We start from the raw sequence: 24,753 nt of genomic DNA, 5'->3' as shown, positions 1-24,753 counted from the left end.
AGACCAAATGCAGGAAAGTCCCCCTTCATCAAGCAGCAAAACCACAGGCAAACTTTCAGGGTAGAAACAAACATTCTTCCTTCCCAGCTACAGGATGGAGGAGAGGAGAGAGAGCATTAGATCTAGGGCCAGGCATTGCTCTCCTCACCTCAACAACTATGTCAGAGCTTCCTGGATAGGGGTATTTTTGCCCTTCCAAATCACACCCTTGGACAAACAGGCCTGTCAAAGAGTCAGTTATCTATGGCTTTACTGGGCTTACATGGCCTGGAAGGCTGTGGATATTATATGCAAGATCAGGTCTTCCTTTTTGTATACAAGGTAGGATGAATTTACAGCTGATGGAGAATGAAGTAGAGATTAATAGCTAGATCAGCCAAGAAGTACAATGATAGAAGGTGGGGGAATTAAACACATTTCCCAACAAAATGCATGGGCTTGAGGGGCTTTGGCAAGGAGTACAACTACAAAGATAAGAGGAGACCGGAGGAATAACAGCTACTGACTCTGAATGTGTATGATCATCTTTTCCATCAATTATTCAGATAAGAATGATCTACATTAAAATTAATCATTAAATTCTGAATTGCCTCTTTACATCAATAATGAAACAGCTGCACCAAATACAAACAGACAAAGAGACTAGAGTAAGAAATCATTCCTTAACACACAAAGAAAGAAGTAATATTTTAATGAAACACTATGAGGCTAATTACTACTTTACAATGGTGGGTTCTTGTCAGTGACCTAGAATAGGGAGCTTTATATGCTGAACATGAAACTTCCTGTTTAATCTGTGGCATTTGAAGTTGGAGCATTAAAAAAGTTGTGAAGTGGATTCACTTAATGTTCCATCTAGCAAAATATTTTGGAGTAGCTTAAGCAGTAAGGTGGAACTTGCATCATTTTCTTATTCATGTTATGGAAAGTAAGCAATGCTCTCTATCCACGTGTCTCCAGAAATGTGACAAATGGGATACAGAAACATGGGCAGTTTTGCCTAAAAAGGATCTGAAAAAACACAGAAAAGGAGGATGGATTTATTGAAAATGAACAAGTTACATTTACACTTTCTACAAGGTCCATGTAACTGTGGAACAATAGGACATGGAATATTGTGAAATTTTCCCATTTTTTGGTTGAAATTCAACATTGTAAGGAAAAATTTCCAACTTTAAAATGTTTTTGACCGGCTCTGTTGATATTTCAAGTTGACATTGTCCCTTTAAAATGTCTTTTCTTTTGCAAGTGTGACACTTCTGAGAATTACAAATCATTGTTGCCAGATCTCTTAATTTTATTGCAAGTCTCACAATGTTTAATGAGTTCCTTAAAGCCCCAGCTGCTGTAATCATGATAGTTCATGATAATTGAAGATTTCATTATTAGGGAAAAGTTTCTACCCCTCATGGTGCAGAGAAAAAACTTAAACATGAAACAAGTGCACCCTAAACACTCCAACACCAGTCAGGAAATAAGAACCATCCAACATTTTTTTTAAAAAATCTTGTGATTTTCAGAGAGTTAATAAGATGATTCTTTAAAATTTGGGGTTGGCAATACTGAAAACTGAATCAGATACACCACTGGCCAAAAGAAAAAACAAACAAAACAAACAAACATCTCATGCATAGTAGTGAACACTAATAACAAGGCTGACCCTATTCTATTCTTCTTCTTTAAAAAAAAAAAAAAATACATCCCAGTGCATCTTTTTCTTCCAGAAATCTTGCATATAACTTCATGGGTCTTGCATATAACTTCATCATCCTACATTTGAAAATGGAAGACACTAAATAAATGCCAAGTATTATTATTAATTATTATTATTATGACAAAATAACCCACAGAATGTGCACAATACTTCTAATCAACAGTGATACTCAAAGTTAAGGCAAGCATTAGGCAGGGACACTGAACAAAAAGCACATTGATACATTGTGCTAAATTCTATTTTAAACTTGGAAGTAAACATACTATGGAATATTGTGCCAGATCTCCAGGGGCAATGTATGGTGCATTGCTGCCACAAAACCTGTCTTAATGGCCCAGCGTAGACCACCCCAAGTACAAGGGTGATCCTGAAGGGGTTTAAAAGAAATGTAGTAGCTAGTATGCCACATATCTTCCTTGCTGCCAGCTTAGCAGGGAAAGTGAGGCCTGGTTAGCGAGAAGGAGCACAGATCCCTTTCCTGTAGTACAGGGGCTTTGAAAAATCTTTTCCTCCCCCATGCCATTGCAGGCTATTCTGGTGGTTGACAGCTCAATGTAAGCTGTCAAGCTGCTCTAACACACACAACGTAAGACAGGATCAGTAATCAGAGCAGCACCAACATCAGGGCAGTCCCTGGGAGATCTTTACTCTCTAACCACTTCCTGAGTTGTACCAAAGGATCTGCCCCTTGTTTTGATGCGGATTCTATTTTAGTAATCAGTTTCTCTTGATGTTTTTCACCTTTAAGGTATTGCACCAGAATTTTTTCTATCTACATTGAATAAAGCAAAGACAAGCACCAAATCAATTTCATTTACTATAATTCCTCAGTTCTGAAGAGAACTGCATTTATTTTGTTTTGCAACCTATGATTCCATGATGACCATTCATTTAATAGAAAGACCTTTTTTCCATCATTTTATTCTGATATGTGACCTTTTATCCACTTCTGTCTTAGCTATTAGCTGAACCCCTGCACTTTCCTTGATGAAAATTCATTTTGGGCTAAATTCTGGGAATTCAGCACACAAGAGGTTGGGCAGTGGGGAACAGAGAAGTTCAGTGCCTACATGCTATGGTGATAGACAGCATAGGTATGTGGCACCAGTCAGTCTATGGTATGTATGTCTACAAGCAAAGAAAAACCTGTGACTGGCCCATGCCAGCCAACTTGGGCTCATGGGACTTTGACTCAAGGGTTGTTTCATTGCTGTGTAGACTGCCAGGCTCAAGCTGGCGCAGAAGCTCTGGGAACCTCGTACTCCACAGGGTCCTAAAGCCCAGGCTGCAGCCTGAGCCTGGAAGCCTACACAGCAATGAAACAGCCCCGCAGCCCAAGCCTTGCGAACCTGAGTCAGCTGACATGGTAGAGTCACAGGTGTCTAGTTGTGGTGTAGACATACCCCATAAGGCCTCAGGTTGTGTTGTGGGGTGGAGTGGAAGCATACTGATCATTACCTTATGCAACACACTCCCTCTACTGTCCTGGAGCATGTGGTCTAGAAAGACAAGCACATTGCAACACTTTCAGCCCTCTTGGTCCCACCCCTTCTGATGCAAGGAGTGCTAGCAGGTACCTCAGACATCCAAATAACCTAGCAACCAAGGGAGGTCAGTAGTCTGTCTGTCTCCTGCATGATATTTATCCCACATTGAGCTCCCTCACAGAGGCAGTCACAATTTAGCCCTTGGAGTCTTATGAAGGAACAATGAGGTTTTCTTTAGTCCATTTCACTAGGAGTTTTATTTTGGGGAACATTAAGTTTAGAAAGTAAATCAGCCCACAGTTTTATCACTAGTATTAAGTCTTGATAACACGGTTATCCACACAGTGAATTATTTTACCACCACTGGTAGATGTTAACCAGAGAGTTGGTGGGACAAGTGGTTATTCAGTTAAAGAGACATCAGTAAGAGAAAACCAGTAAGTAAATGTACAATTTAGTTGCATAGATACAGATTGTTCTAAATACTCCAAATATCCACAAAATCATTGGAACTAATTAGAAAACCTTCAGTTATGCTTACAGTGGACACAAGAGACTAATGAGTATTAAGTCCGTTGATAGAATTTCTGTTTATACCATGCTTTGTGCAATATGGAAGGGTATGTTAAGGTTGTTATGGACTCATGTGTGATATAGGTTAACACATACTTTTTTTAGTTAGTTATTGAGCACAATCAAAGTGTGCAGCACTATGCAATCTTAGAAAAAGAAATCCAAGTCTTTTACAATCTCTAAGGCAAAGGCCCAAACCTACCACCACTGAAGCCACAGAGAGTTCTGCTTATAGCTTCAATGGGAGCAGAAAGAAGAACATTATCCTATTTGCAGTATTAATGTGATTCAGTATTGACAACCCCAAATATTCAAGTATCATGAGTCAGCCCCTCTCCAAAAAAAAATCTTGAGATTTTTAAAAATAATAAATGTAGGGATCTATTTGTCTTCCGGTTTCCGACCCTTTAGGCTCAGAGGAGGCATGCTCCTGAATTGTCTGAATAATTTAATCCCTGAAGACCAGGATCTTTGTCACAGCAGCAATTGCCTTGTTGAAGAACAGGATCTGTATGCAACTGCACTTCTGGATGGACTGAACATTTTCACTACATCCAGGGTCTTCTCTGAATCTTCAGCCAGCTCAGGAGTGGAGCATCTGTAGATAGGCAGAGTTAAGGCTGTGGTGTGTTTACTGTGATGTATGGTGGTTCTAGGGTTGAAATGTGTCTCTCTGAGTGCAGGGCTAAAAGGGATGTTACAGTAGTTACTTTAATTTATTTCCTTGCTTTTGTAGTTTTGTATTAGCTATGTAATGTATAGAACGACTTTAACTCTTACACCGCATATTGGTTTTGTGTCCTATTGCTCTTCTAGTGACTCTGAAGAGAGATGCTTTATGTAGACTTCTACTCAAGATTTTGAATTTTAAATTGAATCCTTTGAGATGTAGATGCTAAAATTACATGGATTGCAAATACTGTATTATCTTGTATGATCTCAGCTGCCATGAATAAAATATTTTTCGTGACATTTGTACACACATTTGCATGCTTGTGTGCAGCTTCTCTATGTAATAGAGTTCATAGAAAGCCACAGATCATTAAAATAAAGGAGAGCTGTTCTTAATGAATAAAATGAAGTGGTTAGAATACATCATACTTTCCAAAATATAAAGATTATTTAAAAAAGAGAAAGAAAAATCAATTTGGTTTCATCCCATAATTCAGTGCCAAATTATATATTTGTTAAAATAGAAGCAGTATCAAAGCATTTGATTTGAGTTTGCTTGGTTAACATAATGAATAAACTGAACAGTCTTGGAGGCATTGCATTTCTGGAAAAAATGGCACTAGCAACTCTTATATTCTTGGTGTTCGGGGACTGATCTGAGACTGGCCTGTCTGTCATCATGCCTGACAGAACCTCATTGTCATAAATTAATCCAGGATTTGGTTCCTTGCATTTTTTTTTTTTTATGATTACTCACAACTGAGAGAGGAAATGTAAATACTTTTCTGTTAGCATCAACTCAGATTTCCAGGGGGTTCTTCAAGTGTTGTATCATCAATGGGATTAATCTCTTAATTTCATTAGAGCAAAGGAGTCTGTACTCTGTAAAAGCTACTTTCAGATTTGCTTTCCATTGATCTTCTGTAAAGACCATCAATTGCCAGTTCATGACTGTGTTTGCATTTATTTCCCAGGTTTAGTACTAATATCCTTGCATTTTAATTAGTGAATCAATGAATGAATTTAAAGCAGAAGCCAATTGACTTGTACCAATAACATGAACTGGCCAAAAAAAAAAAAAAAAAAAAAAAAAAAAAAAAAAGGTTAACAAAACTCCACAATGAACTTTAAAGATGTAAGCAAACCTGAAGCATGCATTGATTAGAGGTAACCATATCAGAATGGCTGGTGCATACATAGAGACCTTCTTAAGGGACTATAAGAAACTAAATAATGCCTGGCTGAAGTGGCTTCTGTTTTTGCACTATGACTGCTTAACAAGTGACTAGGCAGCATCTGAAGAACACCATGATTAGGTGCTGATCTCTTACAGATCACCCCTCCTTCTGATCCTGTCCCTCCCCATAATTTCTGACTAGTTAAAAGAAGAAAAGGAAACAGAAAAGAATATGAATTAATTCTAATAAATACAGTACATTAAAACCTAAAGGATCCTAAAGTCCATTACAAACTATGGATTAGATAATGACTCACACAATGCAACCATACAAGAGAAAAGCCACCCCCTTTGTATGTACTTGTTCTATCTACAAAACCCAGAGTTATTCACTCATGTATTCACTCACAGGAGCAGGTGGGTGGAGAGTGGGCAGAACCTTGACTCTATTCCTCTCCCCCTCTTCCTAGTCAGAGTACCTAAACCAGCCTAGGCTTGGTTTAATTTATTTCTAGTATAAATTAGCAGTATATTACTAACACTGGGAAGCAGAGGGAGAATTGGGTCTGAGACGTGTTTCTAAGGCACATTGCCCCCTGGAGTAGTTTAGCTTACATGTCACCCTTTGGTCAGGACTGTGTCTTGAGTATCAATCCAACCCTATGCACATCAAGGAATCCACAACTAAAAAGCAGATACCTCAGAGGTTCAGGAGTATGAGAATGCCTTCAGTTATGACTTCATCTGGTTTGCAAGCATGCATTGTAGAAATATTCCTCAACCATAGCAGTCCCGTTTCCCAATTAAAGATAGGTTTGGGTGTGCAGCTGGCTTTCAGTATTAGTGCCTCTCTTTTAATATGTATTTTTTACATTTATATGAAGCACCCAACAACACACTAACATGCAAATTAGCTGACACATATTAAACAATCCTTCCGGGCACCAATTGACTCAATATCAGTTGGAAAACACCAACCTCACTACCAAAAATCAACCCAATTAGTCCCCACTCTGGCAAAAGCCTCTGCTACTAGAAAGGATTTCCAGTGTGACAAAGGTTACAGACTATAAAGAGAAAGGAGTGGAGTCTCACTGAAAATACCCTGATGGCTGGTCCCCTCTTGAACAGAGGTCTGAGCCAACTCCGATTGAATGAAGTCAGCCTGTGCTGTACGTTTGAGGTTTGGGGCACGGGGTGCAGTTAGCCTTGCATGCCCTAACCGACCTCAGCTGTTAGGATAGACCACATGTCTCTGGAGGCTTTTGGAGAGGCAAAAGGCGGCAAAAGTGGGGTGATCTCAGCTGACATTTGTCTCCTACTCTACTGCACATAAAATATAATTCAGCAAGGAGATTATAGAAAATAGATACCATCCCTTTTTATTCAGAAAACAAGCATTTCTAGCCTAATAGGGTGTTTATTTTGCTGTAAAAGAAAAGATATGAGCTAAACATAAAGCATTTTCCATCTGCCTGACCTCTTCACATTAAACCTTGCCAAATAGATTTCTGTTAAGCATTTGCAAAGCATCCATCAGCAAATGGCTTCAACGTTGTCTAGTAAGCCAAATACACTGCATAGAGCATATACCTTTTGACAAGTCACACTTGTTTTATGTGTTGTATAATTCATTGTTCGAGGTAAATATTCCATTCAACCTTCCTTCAGTCAGCATTCAGCTTTCATTTCAGTTAATAGCAATTAATATTTATTTACTTCAATCCAAGCAGTAAACGATTTGTTTTGTAATTATCTTAGAGAGAGACCTTATTAGAATACAAGGCAAATAGGGGTTCTGACTTGCCAAGCTCAAGAGGAAATTGCATGGTGCCTCTTTGTTGGATTTTGATATTGTTGCATGTGATAATGATGAGCACATTACAGTAGTGTTTGCTTCTTGGGGGATTAGCTAGATGACTGGAATACAGGGCAAAACAGCTTTATGCTATTGGTTGCCTTTTCAGAGAAAGCTAAACAGGACTGAAGCGTTCAGAATTTAGGATGCATTGCTGGAGGCACAGCACTATCTGTGTGCAGGCACTGTGCCTTTGTATACTAGTCCCCTGAGCCAGCCACCAGCCCCTCCTTTAAAAGTGGACTCATCCATGCACACAGGGTACCCTGAGTCAGTATAACCTTCTCTCAGTGTAACCCACAGGGAAGATTAAGAGGGAGGAAATCTCACAGTCGTGCTGTGCTTTCAAGGGATAGAGGAAGTATGGCACTAACCACCTATCATAGAATATCAGGATTAGAAGGGACCTCAGGAGATCATCTAGTCCAACTCCCTGCTCAAAGCAGGGCCAATCTCCAATTTTTGGCCCAGATCTCTAAATGGCCCCCTCACGGATTGAGCTCACAACTCTGGATTTAGCAGACCAATGCTCAAGGCACTGAACTATCCCTCCCACCTATAGCTGTCAGTATCCACAGGAAGCCAGGACTATCAGAGATAGAACCACAGACCTTCAACAGGAGTTGTTTATTAAAACAAAACAGTTTCAACAGATCCTGTAAACAAACAAACTGTAAACAGTAAACAAAAAAACTTCCTGATTGCTTTATTTTGACTTGCAGCTTCCTGCCCCCCCCCCCCCCACTTTCCTTTACCTGCACCACACCCTGCCCGGAACTCTAGTCAGACAGATAGACATAGTTAGAGATTCAGAAGTACAGTCGGCTTCCATTTAGACACCAAAATATGTGCACAGATTTTCACAATTGTTCAGCATGTTACCCAAGGTTTTTTCAACCCAAAGCTCTTGATAACTTTTATTCGGTACGAGGTGGTGTCAGGAAATAAATCAGGGGAGACATGGCCATCCGACCGATAGATGGCTAGCACAAACAGGACAACGCATGAGTGCTTTCACTGAAAGCTAAACTTTAGTCTCAAGCACTTACTCTCATCTGCAACAGGTTAGTAAAACACCCCCAACCCTTGATAATTAACAAGGCTGAGTGTGACTCTCGAGTGGCACAGCTGCAGCCTGTCTGCTGGTAGGGAACACAAGATGCATCCAGAGGGAGAGTTCCCCTACCTCCAACTTTTCCCCCTTATTTATACATTGGTAATACAATGACATGTCACTTAAAGAAAACTTGTTAAGCAAGCAGTTTCGAAGGTCGAGCAAGAGGTTTCCTTCTGGTCATCAATTAAGCAGGTGTGGGTTTTTTCAGAGTTTGCACATCTTGAGGTCCCTTAAAATGCATGCATCAGCAATTTCAACTCAATTCTTATCAGAAAGGATGGGGGGGTCAAGCTGCCCTTTCTGTGGCACCCAAAACCCCCTCTCCTCCTGCCTTGGTTAAGCTGAGGCTGCTGCATGGCCAATTTACAGCCTGCTGACATGACTGCTTTTAGCAATAAGCAATGGTGGTTTCAGGTACTTTACTGGTTTGACAAAATCTTTCCATACAAGCACACTAAAAGTCTGGACATAACCATCAGTCTCGGAGCTGGGGGCAGATTAACATGTTTGAAAATACAGCCTTTGCTTAGGTGCATTAATGGTTGTTGAGCTCTTTTGAAAAATCTGACCACTTCTTTGGATACCTAAATGAGAACTGTTAGTTGCTCTGGGTAATTAATCCACCCCCCCCATTCTGTTCCTGGCAGAACAGATCCAATGGAGCCATTCTGTCTAGGGCTCCCCTACACTTTCCTCTGCAGTTTCATATGATGGTCTTCATTTATTATTGAAGACTGGCTAATGTTGCTGTGCAGCACCTCAGATGAGGCCATTTCAATGTCAGGAAGACAGACTCCTGCATCTCAATCTAGGCTAGAGAAATCTAGATAGAAGTAGGACTGGCGTCTCCTCTTATAGCAGTATAAATCAGAAGTGGCTTCACTAAGAACATAAGAATGGCCATACTGGACCAGACCAACGATTCATCTAGCTCAGTATCTCATCTTCCAACAGTGGCCTGTGCCGGTTGTTTCAGAGGGAATAAATAGAACAGGGCAATTGTCTAGTGATCCATTCGGTCATCCATTCCCAGCATCTGGCAGTGAGAGCATGGGGTTGTGCCCCTGACCAACTTGGCTAACAGCCATTCATGGAACTTTCTTTCTTGAACCCAGTTATACTTTTGACTATCACAACATCCCTTGGCAAAGAGTTCCACAGGTTGACTGTGCACTGTAAAGAAATATTTCCTTTTGTTTTAAACCTGCAGCCTATTAATTTCATTGGGTCATCCCTAGTGCTTGTGTTATGTGAAGGGGTAAATAATGCTTCCTTATTCACTTTCATTACACCATTCATTATTTTATAGACTTCTGTCATTTCCCCCTTATATTTGTCTCTTTCCTAACATGAAAAGTCCCGGTCCTTTTCTCTCTCTTCATATGGAAGCTATTCCATACATCTAATCATTTTTGTTGCATCTTTTCCAATTGTGATATATCTTTTTCTGAGATGGGGCAACCAGAACTGCATAGACTATTCAAGTGCAGATGTACAATGGATTTCTATAGTGGTATTATGATATTTACTGTTATCTATCCCTTTCCTAATGGTTCCTAACATTTGGTTCGCTTTTCTGACTGTTGCTGTGCATTGAGCTGATGTTTTCAGAGAACTATCCACAATCACTCCAAGATCTCTTTCTTAGTGGTAACAGCTAATTTAGACCCTTCATTTTGTATGTACAGTTGGGATTAAGTTTTCCAACATGCATTACTTTGCATTTATCAACATTGAATTTCATCTACCCTTTTCTTGTCCAGCCAGACAGTTTTGCAAGTTCCCTTTCTAACTCTTCAGTCTGCTTTGGATTTAACTATACTAAGGAAATTTGTATCATCTGCAAACTTTGCCACCTGACTGGTTTACCCCTCTTTCCAGATGATTTGTGAATATGTTGAACAGTACTGGTCCCAGTACAGACCCCTTGGGACACCACTATTTACCTCTCTCCACTGTGAAAAAATTTACGACTTATTCCTATCCTTTGTTTCCTATCTTTTAACCAGTTACTGAACCACAAGAGGACTTTCCCTCTTATCCCATGACTGCTTACTTTATTTAAGAGCCTTTTGTGAGGAACTGTATCAAAGGTTTTCTGAAAGTCCAAGTACATTATATCAACTGGATCACCCTTGTCTACATACTTGTTGAAAACCTCAAATAATTCTAATAGATTGGTGAGACGTTATTTCCCTTTACAAAAGCCATGTTGATTCTTCCCCAACAAATTGTGTTCATCTATGTGCGTGATAAATCTGTTCTTTACTATAGTTTCAACCAATTTGCCTGGTACTGAAGTTAGGCTTATGGGCCTGTAAATGCCAGGATCACTTCTGGAGCTTTTTTAAAATATTGGCATTACATTAGCTATCCTCCAGTCATTCAGTATGAGGGTTGGTTTACATACCAGATAGCAGTTCTGCAATTTCATATCTGAGTTCCTTCAAAACTCTTGTGTGCATATCATCTGGTTCTCATGATTTACAGAAGTCAACTGAAGGACACCAATTTTAGGATGGTGTTTAGCGGATAAGTAGGGCTATGGTTGGTGTTATGCTTTGGGATCCATCAGAATGAAAAGAATCACAGGATCATCCTGGTCCCATTCAAATCAATGGCAAAAAACTCCCACTGACTTCACTGTGATCCTTTATAACATAATGTGATGTAACGGAATATATATTAACTTTCTGGGTGCAGTTTCAGCCTCAACTTTGAATATAATGGGTCTGATTCACTACTTTGTTATACCACTGAAGTCAATAGAGTTAGATCAGCCTTAGTGGTGATGCATGCCCATTTAATTTTATGCATTTATCAGACTATTATTTGAACACAGTACCACATTCTGCCCTTGGTTAAATTGGTAAAACCTGGGGTAAATCTATTCATGCTGATAGAATTGCTCAAAATTTACACCAGTTTCAATTAGAACATTGTTTAGCCTGATATTTAGTGATTTAGTTACAGTGCAGATTTTTTCATTACCATACTAATCAAAGTAAGTGTACTGCAAAAGTTAATAAATTTGATATTTTACCCTTATTTTACCCCCAAGCAACATTATTTACACCTAAATTACCTTCAGACTTCACGTTCAGATTGATATTACATGCTAGATCTTTAAAATAACTCTGAGAAAGGCACCAAAGTGTGATAGGAAATGAGCAATAAAGATGAAATTGAACATCCTTTGTTCACTTGGAAATACTGGCTCAGATTCTAATCTCATTTACACCCATGTAAATCTGGAGTAAATCTATTTAAATTACTAGAATTACCCTGGATTAACACTGGTGTAACAGAGTATGATGTGGCCCATTGTATTAGAAGACCAGAGAACTAGGGTTTATTTCCTGCAGTCTATGACCTGCAGAACTCTCTCCTGCAAAGAGAATTCATTTGGGGGTGGAATTACAATCCTACAAGTACTCAAGCCTGTATTGACCTTTACTCACATAAGTAGTCTCATTGACTTCAGTGACACTATTTAGATAAAATCAAGATATGCACACACAAAAGTATTTGTAGGATTGGGACAATTATAATTCCAGTAACTTCAATGGAAATTGCATCCATGAACTAAGAGAACTGATCTAAGAGAGTCAAATGTAGCCTCTGATTTGTGTCTATCTCAACAGGATCAGGATGCCCAGATACTCTCTCCCTGACAAAGCTGGTACAGAATGGAGGGTATCGGCAGCGGCTATGCCTATTGGGACCTCTGTCACAAGAGGAAATCCCCAGAAGGGGCATACGGGCCAGTTTCTCCTTTTCTGCTACTTCTGCACAAAAAGCTACTGAAGAAAGTTCAGAAGAGAACAACAAAAACAACAAGGAGCTGGAGGGACTGATTTATAAATATAAAGAAAGAAAATAAGTAGGAATTGATTGGCTAAGTGAAGACTATGGAGGAAATCATGGTAATAATTTGAAAGGAGACTAGAAAGAGGTGCAAGGTAGACAAGGAATATGCTGTGATTTATACCCTCATTGAAATTTAATAAATTGATTGTCTCAGATATTTGGAAGGCCACAACCAATCACAGACCTGGGTAGTGTCAGTGTAGATGATGCATATTCCCACTACTGCACATATCCCCAAAAGAAATATATCTATTTGTATTTCTGGCAGAAATACAACAGCTTGAAAAAGAGACCTCCTTGTGGCAATATTGGCCACCTCCTTGTGGACAAATATTGGCATTCTGAAGGCAAGGTTATTACTATTAACAGGCTATGAAATGTCTGACAGAGAGTAAGAGGAGTTGTCAGCCTTGCTTGAACCATCAAGGAAAACTGAAGGCCACACGTCTTTGGTTCAGACATTTATCAACACAGTAAGGTCACAAAGACTGAAATGCAATGCTCCTTTTGTTTTCAGCTCCTTTACCATTCCCCCTTGGGAGATGGCCCCTCACAAGCACAGCTCAAGACCACTATTTTTGTTCTGAAATGGGTTTCTGAAGCAAAAATGAAAAACAACCCAGTGTCACAGCAGTAACATTAAGTTAAATACTGATATTTCCTTGCAAAGGAAGGAAAAGAAACAATTCGTAATTTCTGTAGACAGTGTACAAGTCCTTGACATGAAGAAATAAGTCAAAATTTTCTAGAAAAAGCAGTGAATTCCTACAAAGCCAAAGGAATAACAACTTACATTCACAATCAAAGTTTACTTTCATCTCTACGGAACCCCAAGTGCTTTACAAATTTCACATATATTTAGGTTTCAGAGTAGCAGCCATGTTAGTCTGTATCTGCAAAAAGAAAAGGAGTACTTGTGGCTCCTTAGAGACTAACAAATTTAGGACTCACATCATCCACCACTGACATGCCTCTGCCTCTTCATAAGAAAGTTCCAGAATGCAGGGGAATGTAATCCAAATTATTTTACCCCTCCATCCCCTCCCCACCCCAAGAGAGATTTGGATTTCTTGCAGGATGACTGTTTTGTTCCTTCTTATGATAGCCATAAACAGTGCAACACCATCCATAGATAATAATGCTCAGCTAGTTGAGTAGCTATAAGGTGGCATTACTATTTAAGAGCACGGGGGAAATTAGAGTAGTGACTAGACAGGAACTCAAGCCACCCTTTGGGAGATTGATCCAAAACCCCAAATTCTCAAAGTTTAAAGGGCACCAGGATTGTGCTTTAGCCCACTGTTGGGATAATTGCCAACTGCAAAAGTTGGATATGAATATGGATCTGAAGTCTGGGTCTGTCTGAACCTGGGATTTTGGTTAGGGACTGTTTCTAATAAATAATAAATGGATTGGGAATTTAATGGACGACAAAGTACTTTGTGAAATAAATATGAAATAAAAGTATCTAAGTGGCAATTCAGTATTCTTTTTGTAGTGATATTTCTATATCAGCGCTTAGATAATGTCAGCTCTTCAGTTTTATGATAAATGCTTTATAAATGCTAACAGATAGGTACATTAATCAAGAAAAATCTGGCATTTGTACACAGCTATTTTGAATGTAAATAGTTCCTTCACAATTCACAGTAAGGTCAAAATTACTAGAGTGACAATTAAAAAGTTATTAATGCCCTAAACAAATGTAAAAAGATCATTTTAGTCTTGAACAGTGTAAAATATAACTGGACCTCACAATTTAAGTTGAAATCCATAGCTAATAAAACATAAGAGCCCAAATTCAGTTTCACAATGATGTAATCAGAACAGGAGTAACTTCACTGATGCAGAGCAAGGCAGAAATGGCCCCTAAAACACCTACTGAGGAGAGACAGCTGAAGGGAAAAAAATTGAAGTTGTCCAGGGTAAAGCTGAAGCAGCAAAGTCTTTTAATTAAAGACAAAGCAACTGAAAAGTTCCAACTAAGAAATCATGAGAAGAATGAATAGAAGACAGTGAAATTGTTATAGAAACTATTTGTGTAGACATTAATAATAGATATAGCAGCTGAGACTTGAAGACAGTGTTCACAGGGATTAGAATTGTGGAAGAGACAGAAAATTAAAGATTCCAAAATATTATGCTCAAATGCCAGCATTTTATTTTAAGTAGACGGTTTCTGAGGAATGGTGTAGAAAGTCGTATAGGAGTCAAGGAAGGGGATGGTAATTAGTATTGGGACAGAGAAGGGAAAGAGCTTTCACATAACAAATTCCTCTTGGGAGGAATTTTTAAGAATGCAGAAAGGCAGAATTTTACTTCATGCTCTAATGTGTGACCAGTTGTTTGCAATCCATGAAGCCTTAGGTCTCTTCCATGTTGTCTCCTTGTCACTTCTCTGCTGCCTACTTGACAACAGTGTCTAGTCAGGAAAAGGCAGATCCACATGCCCGGAAATTGGCAAGGGAAGGAAAACATGGCTATGCAGATGAAATGAAGTATTCATTGACCCAGGGGTAAATTTGTTCCTCAGTAGCTTGCACACTTATTTACTTCATTAGCAGTCATGTGAGACGCAATCACGCAAATGGAGAGGTGAGAAGTTAGGTATCATGATCTTACACATAAGAAAGGTTGGAGGTGAAAGAACTAAGGGTTCAATACTCCATTCCGGCTGAGCTTTACTCAGCATATGAGCAAATTGAGGGTGGGGGGGCAATGACGACTTTGGCCAAGATCCTCAAAGATATTGAGGCATCTAGCTCCTACTGAAATCAATGGGAGTTAGGGATGGGATCCACAAACTTGCTCTGGTGCTTAAATGCCAAACAGACACCTAAAGTCTCAGGCTTAGGTGCCTAAACCATAAAACTCCCACCAAACCCTATGGGCGCCTAAATTCACTCAGTGCCTAAGTTTTCAGGGTAAAAGTTCCCATGACACTTAAGTTTCAGCCTCTGGGCATGCCCTAAGCACTGACCTACAGGGCCCAATGACTGTTTAAGTATTTGTCCACAGTGGAACAGTCAGTGGGCGAGAGAGAGAGAGAGAGAGAGAATCTATAGTCCAATAGGGCAAACACCTGGGAGATTCATAGATACTAAGGTCAGAAGGGACCATTCTGATCATCTAGTCCGACCTCCTGCACAGCGCAGGCCACAGAATCTCACCCACCCACTCCTATGAAAAACCTCACCCATGTCTGAGCTATTGAAGTCCTTAAATCATGGTTCAAAGACTTCAAGGAGCAGAGAAGCCTCCCTCAAGTCAACCATGCCCCATGCTACAGAGGAAGGCGAAAAACCTCCAGGGCCTCTCCAATCTGCCCTGGAGGAAAATTCCTTCCCGACCCCAAATATGGCGATCAGCTAAACCCTGAGCATATGGGCAAGATTCACCAGCCAGATACCCAGGAAAGAATTTTCTATAGTAACTCAGATCCCATCCATCTAATATCCCATCTCAGGGGATTAGTCCTATTTACCCTGAATATTTAAAGATCAATTACTTACCAAAATCCCATTATCCCATCATACCATCTCCTCCATAAACTTATCAAGTAGAATCTTAAAACCAGATAGATCTTTTGCCCCCACTGCTTCCCTTGGAAAGTTATTCCAAAACTTCACTCCTCTGATGGTTAAAAACCTTCGTCTGATTTCAAGTCTAAACTTCCTGCTGGCCAGTTTATACCCATTTGTTCTTGTGTCCACATTGGTGCTGAGCTAAAATAATTCCTCTCCCTCTCCTGTATTTATCCCTCTGATATATTTATAGAGAGCAATCATATCTCCCCTCAACCTTCTTTTAGTTAGGCTAAACAAGCCAAGCTCCTTAAGTCTCCTTTCATAAGACAAGTTTTCCATTCCTCGGATCATCCTAGTAGCCCTTCTCTGTACCTGCTCCAGTTTGAATTCATCCTTTTTAAACATGGGAGACCAGAACTGCACACAGTATTCTAGGTGAGGTCTCACCAGTGCCTTGTATAACGGTACTAAAACCTCCTTATCCCTACTGGAAATGCCTCTCCTGATGCATCCCAAAACCACATTAGCTTTTTTCACAGCCATATCACATTGGCAGCTCAGTCATCCTATGATCAACCTATACTCCAAGGTCCTTCTCCTCTTCTGTTACTTCTAATTGATGTGTCCCCAACTTATAGGTAAAATTCTTGTTATTAATCCCTAAATGCATAACCTTACACTTCTCACTATTAAATTTCATCCTATTACTATTACTCCAGTTTACAAGGTCATCCAGATCCTCCTTTCAGAGTAGCAGCCGTGTTAGTCTGTATTCGCAAAAAGAAAAGGAGTACTTGTGGCACCTTAGAGACTAACAAATTTATTAGAGCATAAGCTTTCGTGAGCTACTGCTCACTTCATCGGATGCAGATCCTCCTGTATAATATCCCGATCCTTCTCCGAATTGGCAATACCTCCCAGCTTTGTATCATCTGCAAACTTTATTAGCACACTCCCACTTTTTGTGCCAAGGTCAGTAATAAAAAGATTAAATAAGATTGGTCCCAAAACCGATCCCTGAGGAACTCCACTGGGAACCTCCCTCCAACCTGACAGTTCGCCTTTCAGTAGGACCCGTTGCAGTCTCCCCTTTAACCAATTCCTTATCCACCGTTTGATGTTCATATTGATCCCCATCTTCTCCAATTTAACTAATAATTCCCCATGTGGCACGGTATCAAATGCCTTACTGAAATCTAGGTAAGTTGGATCCACTGCATTTCCTTTATCTAAAAAATCTGTTTCTTTTTCAAAAAAGGAGATTAGGTTGGTTTGGCACGATCTACCTTTTGTAAAACCATGTTGTATTTTGTCCCATTTACATTGACTTCAATGTCCTTAACTAATTTCTCCTTCAAAATTTTTTCCAGGACTTTGCATACTACAGATGTCAAACTAACTGGCCTGTAGTTACCTGGATCACTTTTTTTTCCTTTCTTAAAAATATAATATAATAATATAATATAGGAACTATATTAGCAATTCTCCAATCATTCGGTACTACTCCTGAGTTTACAGATTCATTAAAAATTCTTGCTAATGGGCTTGCAATTTCAGGTGCCAATTCCTTTAATATTCTTGGATGAAGATTATCTGGGCCTCCCGATTTAGTCCCATTAAGCTGTTTCAGTTTTGCTTCTACCTCAGATATGGTAATATCTACCTCTATATCCTCATTCCCATTTGTTATGCTACCATTATCCCCAAGATCCTCTTTAGCCTTATTAAAGACTGAGGCAAAGTATTTGTTTAGATATTGGGCCATGCCTACATTATCCTTAACCTCCACTCCATCCTCAGTGTTAAGCGGCCCCACTTCTTCTTTCTTAGTTTTCTTCTTATTTATATGGCTATAGAACCTTTTACTATTGGTTTTAATTCCCTTTGCAAGGTCCAAATTTACTCGACTTTTAGCCTGTCTCACTTTATCCCTACATGTTCTGACCTCAATTAGGTAGCTTTCCTTGCTGATTCCTCCCATCTTCCCACTCCCTGTATGCTTTCTGCGTCTTCTTAATCACCTCTCTAAGATGCTTGCTCATCCAGCTTGGTCTACAACTCCTTCCTATGAATTTTTTCCCTTTTCTTGGGATACAGGCTTCTGATAGCTTCTGCAGTTTTGATTTAAAGTAATCCCAGGCCTCCTCTACCTATAGATCCATAAATTCTTCAGTCCAATCCACTTCCCTAACTAATTTCCTTAATTTTTGAAAGTCAGCCCTTTTGAAATCAAAAACCCTAGTTGCAGATTTATTTTTGTTAATCCTTCCATTTAGTTTGAACGGAATTAGCTCATGATCACTTGAGCCAAGATTGTCCCCTACAACCATTTCTTCTATGAGGTCCTCGCTACTCACCAAAATTAAATCTAAAATGGCATCCCCTCTAGTCGGTTCAGCAACTACTTGATGAAGGAATCCATCAGCTATCGCATCTAGGAAAATCTGAGCCCTATTATTATTACTAGCACTGGTCCTCCAGTCTATATCTGGGAAGTTAAAGTCTCCCATGATCATGCAGTTTCCATTAGTATTTACTTTATTAAAAACATTAAAAAGGGCTCTATCCATATCCAAATTAGATCCCGGAGGTCTATAGCACACCCCAAGCACTATCGTAGGAGAGGCTTTACTAGTTTTCTTCCCCCATGTAATTTTTGCCCACACGGACTCTGTCTTATCCATTGCATTGCTTCTTATTTCTTTACATTCTACCTCATCATTGATATACAATGCTACTCCACCCCCTTTACCTTTGTTTCTGTCTTTCCTAAAGAGCACATACCCTTCAATACCTGTAGTCCAGTCATGACTACTATTCCACCATGTTTCTGTTATCCTTATAATATCTGGTTTCACTTCCTGCACCAGTAGCTCTAGTTCCTCCATTTTGTTACCTAGGCTCCTCGCATTGGTGTACAAACATCTTAATTTTTGCTGTTTGGCCTTGCTCACATTTTGTACCCTATTAGGCACAGTCATTCTACAGCCAGTATAACCTATTAGACTAGTATCCACACCGCCCTCGTTCCTTATATACATTCTCCTACCCACGGCTGTATCCTTTCTTACTTCCTCTTCTTCCCTCTCAATGCTAAAATCTGGAGTAGAGATTTCCTGGACATCTCCCATCCATCTCCCCCTAATTCCTAGTTTAAAGCTCTCTTTATCAGTTGTGCCAGCCTCAATCCTAGAAGTCTATTTCCTTCCCTACTCAGATGAAGTCCATCCCGAGAGAACTGTCCTCTGTCCGTGAATGCCTCCCAGTGGCCATACATCCCAAAGCCCTCCTTATAGCACCACTGCCTAAGCCATCTGTTGACAGTCATAATCTTGTCATACCTTTGTTGTCCTTCTCTAGGAACAGGAAGGATCCCGCTAAAGATCACCTGAGCCTCAATTTCCTTAAGCGTCTTCCCCAGCCTAGCATAATCTCCCTTAATACTTTCCAGCGAGAATCTAGCCGTATCATTTGTTCCCACATGAAGGATAATTAGAGGATTCTTTCCCGCTCCCTTTAGGATACTTTTCAACCTCAGGCCTACATCCCGTATCTTAGCACCCGGAAGACAGCACTCCCTTCTATTCTCAGGATCAGCTCTAGTTACAGGCCTGTCTATTCTTCTCAATAAAGAGTCCCCGATCACATAGACCTGCCTTTTCCTGGTGACGGTGCTATTCTCCAGTCTCTCCCCTGTTCCCTCTGGCTGCAAGTTCTTTCCATTCCTATTTTCCCTTATAATCTTCTTCAACCCATCCTGTATCCTCCTGGGGCTCATATTTGGTGTAGTCTCCCTTGACTCTTCCCCTTTTCCTATAGGACTAGCCTCTCTTCTCTTCTTCCTTACCCTTCCACCTTCAACAAGGACCTGCTGAGCCCCTTCTTCATTTTCCAACTCTGCAAACCTATTCCTAAGCTCTATTTCTCCTTCACTAGCCCATCTTTTCCTCTGCCTGGTTCTTTTAGTCACATGTTTCCACTGACCACTTTCCTCACCCAGTCTCCCCTCAAAATTCCCCAGCCCTGCTTCCATCTGTGAGTCTGAGCTTTTCCCTTCAGATACCTAATATCTTTGCTCCATCATCTGCTCAAACCCCTTCCTAAACTCAACCAGACTTTCCACCTGCATCTCCAAACCTCGGATCTTTTCCTCCATCAGCTCTATCAGACGGCATTTCATGCAGAAAAAACTCTTACCAGTTCCCCCCTCCAGGATCATGTACATACCACAGCTTCCACATCCAGTCATCCTCAATGTGTCTTCCACTACAGGAGTCACTCCCACAGCTGCCTCTGTATCTGTCATCTCCTTCCCACCTAAATCCTGTTAATCTGGGAAACACAAGCCACACCAAAAAGACCACCCCCCCCAGCAAAAGCAAACCCCAAACAAGCACCACAATACAAACTCCCCTTGCAAACTCCCACTCAAACTCCCCTGTTTAGAGCTCTGTTTGCTAGCTCCTGTGCCGCTGCAGCTGTCTGCAACTTCTGAGATGGGAGACCCTGGCTTCAGCCCCTTGCTCCAATGATTCTTTTGTTATTCATTCTCAATGGAACAGCTTCAGATTAAAAGAGCCCAACATCAGACTATCCCATAGCTCAGTGGGTGAAGCACCCTCCTGCAAGATAGGAGACGCCTATTCAAATCCTATCTTTCTTTCTGGCAGAGAGAGAGAGAGAGAGAGAGAGAGAGAGAGAGAGAGAGAGAGAGAGAGAGGGGGGAGTTGAACTTTGATCTCCTGCATGCCAGGCAAATGGTCTGACTGGGCTAAAAGTTGTAACATGGGCACCACCACTATCCTCTTCTCATTTTCTGTGGAGCACCTAACTCTGTCCCACAAAAAATGCCATAGGTACCTGACTCCAGGAAAGCAGCTCCCATTTGTGGATTGCTAGCAGAGATAGGCATCTAAGTGCAGGTTGCAGGGAGGTGCCCATCTCCAGGGTGGAGTTGAGCACAGACTTCTCTCCTTAGCATCTCCCATTATTTAGCTTAGATGGCTCCCTGTGTAGGATGCTGGCTTTTGTGGATCACATTCTTAGGCATCCATCTCTCCCCATTCATTGTATAGGGAGCCTAGGCACCTAATTCTGCTTTGCGAATTGCAGCTTTGTTCCTGTGATTTTCTAGCTGTGACTCTTAGCATTACAATATCCAAGTCCCTTTGTGGATTTTACTGCGAGGATCCGGGCCTTCAAGCCTTCTTTAGCCTTGCTCTATTCACAGAGCAAACCATTCCCTGAAACAAGTTAAGCAACTTCTGAGATGCCCTAACATGTGCACAATTGCCTGTGGTACTAAAGTGCCATTCTGTCTGCTGGAAATATCCAGAGTGAAGAACACTCCCTCACTTTTTGCTTTCATACTACAAAGGGCCAGGAGAGGTGTGGCATGAAACTATAAACTACCTTAGATCTAAACCATCCAGACACTGCCCCCTACCCAGGGAATTCCCCAAGGGCTGGTTGCATGGGATTTTTACAAAAGCACAAAGGAGGACATAGTGGAACGAAGACTCGGGGCCTCTACCCTCATTCAGCTCAAGTAGACAGGAATCCAAGAGACTTCATGGACTGTAATGGTGGTTGGCCCTTATGGGAAAAGACAGATTGAAAGAAACTTCTTGCTGCCATCCCTTCCCTTTGCTTCTGTGTGGGTGCACATCTTCAATATAGCCTACATGCAGTAAGAGAGAGGGCAACAGATGTTCAAGTGTGAGTGAATGTAGCAGCGTTGCAGCAGCATAAATTATGGGTTACATATGTATAGCTAAAGGAAGCCATTGACGATTTTTATCATAGCAGTAATCAGCTCATAACACTTGCTCCATTTTTCCTCAAACAGTTCAGCTGTTAGCCTAATGCAGTCAGTAACACTCTTTATTGCTCTTAATTCTTTTCTCCAGGAGTTAATAAGTACAGTGTGTGCTTGCAAAGGGGCTTTTATTCGCATGTGCTGCTAATTCACACCTGAGAAACTACCAGGAGTATTATATCAATTATACTAAATCTGTCTTTTAAAAAGATGGATTTATATAAAAGTTACCAGGAATCCTTACCCCACAAAACCCCCCACCCTTCCTACAAAACTAGAGAGGAGGTTTACATTTTTTTTTTAAAAGGAGCCTTCAGCCTGACATACATATGCAGAAGTACATATTTATTCATTCAATTCAAAACAGGTTGAAATTTGTTACTAATAATTTTCATTTGTTTTTCCACCCTCAGCTCTTCTTTTTTAAGATGTATTAAAATACTTGATGCAAGGACATTTTGAAAAAAAAAAGTTTCTTCTTTCCATTCTACACCAAGGTTAAAAGCTTTTTATTTCCATCCAGTCACTGAAAATAGGGTTGTGAGATAAGCAGCGCTAGTTGCAAGGATTGCAACAGGGTTGGATGAACAATTCAGATAATGGTTGGACCATCCAGCTGAATAATCATTTTGATAATGATTGCTGTCTTGAAGGCTTTTATGAGGTATGGAATGAAAGGAAAAAAATCAAAAGGAATTCCCTTTGAATAGGGATGAATATGAATGTTTTTCATGGCCGAGTGCTACAGCAACACATCTGAATGATAAAAGGATGTTTGCCAAGACAAAAGGTGCATTCTTTGCTAGAAAGCAAGAGGACTTAATTTGCTGGATTTGGTCCTTCCAAATCAACATTTAAAATGCCAAATATTACTTTTCCAGATCACCATTTATCTCAGTACGTCAGTAAAGAAAAGCTGAGGACTAAATCATACCTTTGGTGTTCCACAGCATAGAAGCGGGAACCAGCTGCAGAGAGGATGTAAAAGTGAACTCTGCATTCTACTGGACATTTTGAAGCAGTTCTTCTCATCCAGATAGCTCAGAAGGGCTCTGAGGTGATAAGAGACCAGGAGCAGGCTGGAACATGGTTAGTGAGTGCTCAATTACATGTATACGCTAGTCTACAACATCCCCTACAATAGGCACCACACTACATCAGTCCATGGTCTGCTAATCTTCCACTCTCTAAGAAAAAAGACTCAATTTGCTTCCCCAATCCCATGTGCAAGCCCCGTGTACTCTGGCTTTGTATAGGGTGCCAGAATTTGATGATTAGTATTTCACATATGTGATCATCTTAGAGTCACTTGGGTGTCAGAGTGACCAGTGACTAAGAATACATTTCCTTGGCATCACCCAGCTACACCTGACTATAGACCCAATAGCATTCTCAGTTAGGTCAAGAGCTGTTTTGCCTCTGGGAACAGGCTAAGGCTTAGATTACTATGTGAATCTATATTAATTCTTCTTGAGTTTATTTATAAATCTAGTATAACAAGTTTGGGAGCCTGACTGTTAGTACAATGGGCTTGAGAAAAGCACTATGCTAATGTTAGGTGAGATATTTCCTTCCCCTTGTCTGAGCCTAGCTTACCTCCCTGCTTTGGCACAGAAAAGAGTTTGGTCTTTTGGGGACTTTCACATTATAAAAAGTTAAATCTCTGATAGCTAGAAAGTAACAAAATCTCTAAAGGAAAACATTTACTCTCCAGCTGTGCATACATAGCAACTCATTTATAACCCCTGAAACCAACTGTGAATATTATGAGTAACAATTCTTATTTACAGACAATCCTTTTGGTAGGATCCCCTCAAGTTTTAGCACTTGTTACTATCACACATTCACATATAAAACATTCACAAGCAAAATATACTTATGTGCACACACTCCCCTAAAGCTCTCCTCTGGTAAAACTTACCCTTCTCAGTCTCTATGGAATGGTGAGGCCAGTTCCTCATAGTTAGGAAAATAAAAGATAGCCCCACAGTCTACTTCAAAACTGCCCTTCAGTATCTGCAATTTGCATAGCCTGCAGCAAATTCTAATCTTCTTCTCCAGTGGGATAAGGGGACCTGCAGTTTAATCCAACAAACTTCCTTGTGAAGAGACAGATCTCGGTTGGACAGGAGACTAATTAACAAGCTCTTCTGGGCTCATTCAGCATTAACAAGGTACACCTGTGAGGCTTGTTCTGCCTGGTGGATTAGGAGCTTAAAAATGGAAAACCTGCCACAGGAAGAAAACTGTGACTTCAGAGACTACTCAGCCAAGAGGGAGACACTCACAGACCTTGTTACCCTTGAAACAGCTGTAAAACAGAATACCCCAAGAGGAAGGGCTAAGATAGACCCTCATTAAAGACAGTAGATCAGATGGTAAACCTGAGACAGACCACCTGAGTCTTTTTTCCCCTTCTCTTCTCTCTGATCCCCATTTCTCAGAAGGGAGAAAGAGGAGAAAGGATCTTTTGTTTGTTTGGTGAAGCCCCATGTGCTACATGCAGGGGAAGGACACTATTAACTTGTATTGGAAACTGGTGGGGAATCAGGGATACCCCAACTACTCCTCCCCACCCAGACTCTCTGGATACAGTCCTTACAGCTGACCTTCCTTGTCCTTGCACTACTCCATGGAGTTCTTTCAGTCTTGCCAACCTCAAAGTTTGTTTTTGTCAATTGTATGTGTAAAGTTATTCCTAAAGGTTAACATGGCAATGCTCCTTCCAAATCTCCCCTGCCCACCCAGCAATATTCTTCCCCTCCTCCTTCTGGAGAGGAAATACACTTCTCCCTTCCCCTGCAGCAGTAAAATTCCACCCCTCCTCTAACCCTCCAGAGCAAGAGTCCTCCCACTCCTACAAGTTAGGTATAGAGGCATACATACAGAGGCTGCTGCTTCACCTTGCTTGTACCGGTGACTGCAGTATTCCCCCACCCT

At 40.5% G+C, this 24,753-nt stretch overlaps 1 long non-coding RNA gene across 2 annotated transcripts; it reads right to left on the bottom strand.

Annotated features, from left to right (window-relative positions):
- Positions 1 to 412: 412 nt before the first annotated feature.
- Positions 413 to 24,297, bottom strand: LOC119857555. Of its 2 annotated transcripts, none has more exons than XR_006282028.1 (3): positions 23,735 to 24,297; positions 22,748 to 22,892; positions 413 to 4,372 (listed from the first exon to the last, which is right to left on the bottom strand). It is a non-coding gene; the product is annotated as an uncharacterized LOC119857555 (long non-coding RNA). The 2 variants fall into 2 exon arrangements; XR_005293633.2 differs by having other exon boundaries at positions 422 to 1,770; positions 23,735 to 24,295.
- Positions 24,298 to 24,753: the final 456 nt, after the last annotated feature.

This window comes from Dermochelys coriacea, chromosome 6 (assembly GCF_009764565.3).
Source record: "Dermochelys coriacea isolate rDerCor1 chromosome 6, rDerCor1.pri.v4, whole genome shotgun sequence".
NCBI classification, from domain to species: Eukaryota; Metazoa; Chordata; order Testudines; family Dermochelyidae; genus Dermochelys; species Dermochelys coriacea.
Note: the sequence above shows the minus strand (reverse complement) of the source record. Positions and strands in the feature narration are given on the sequence as shown.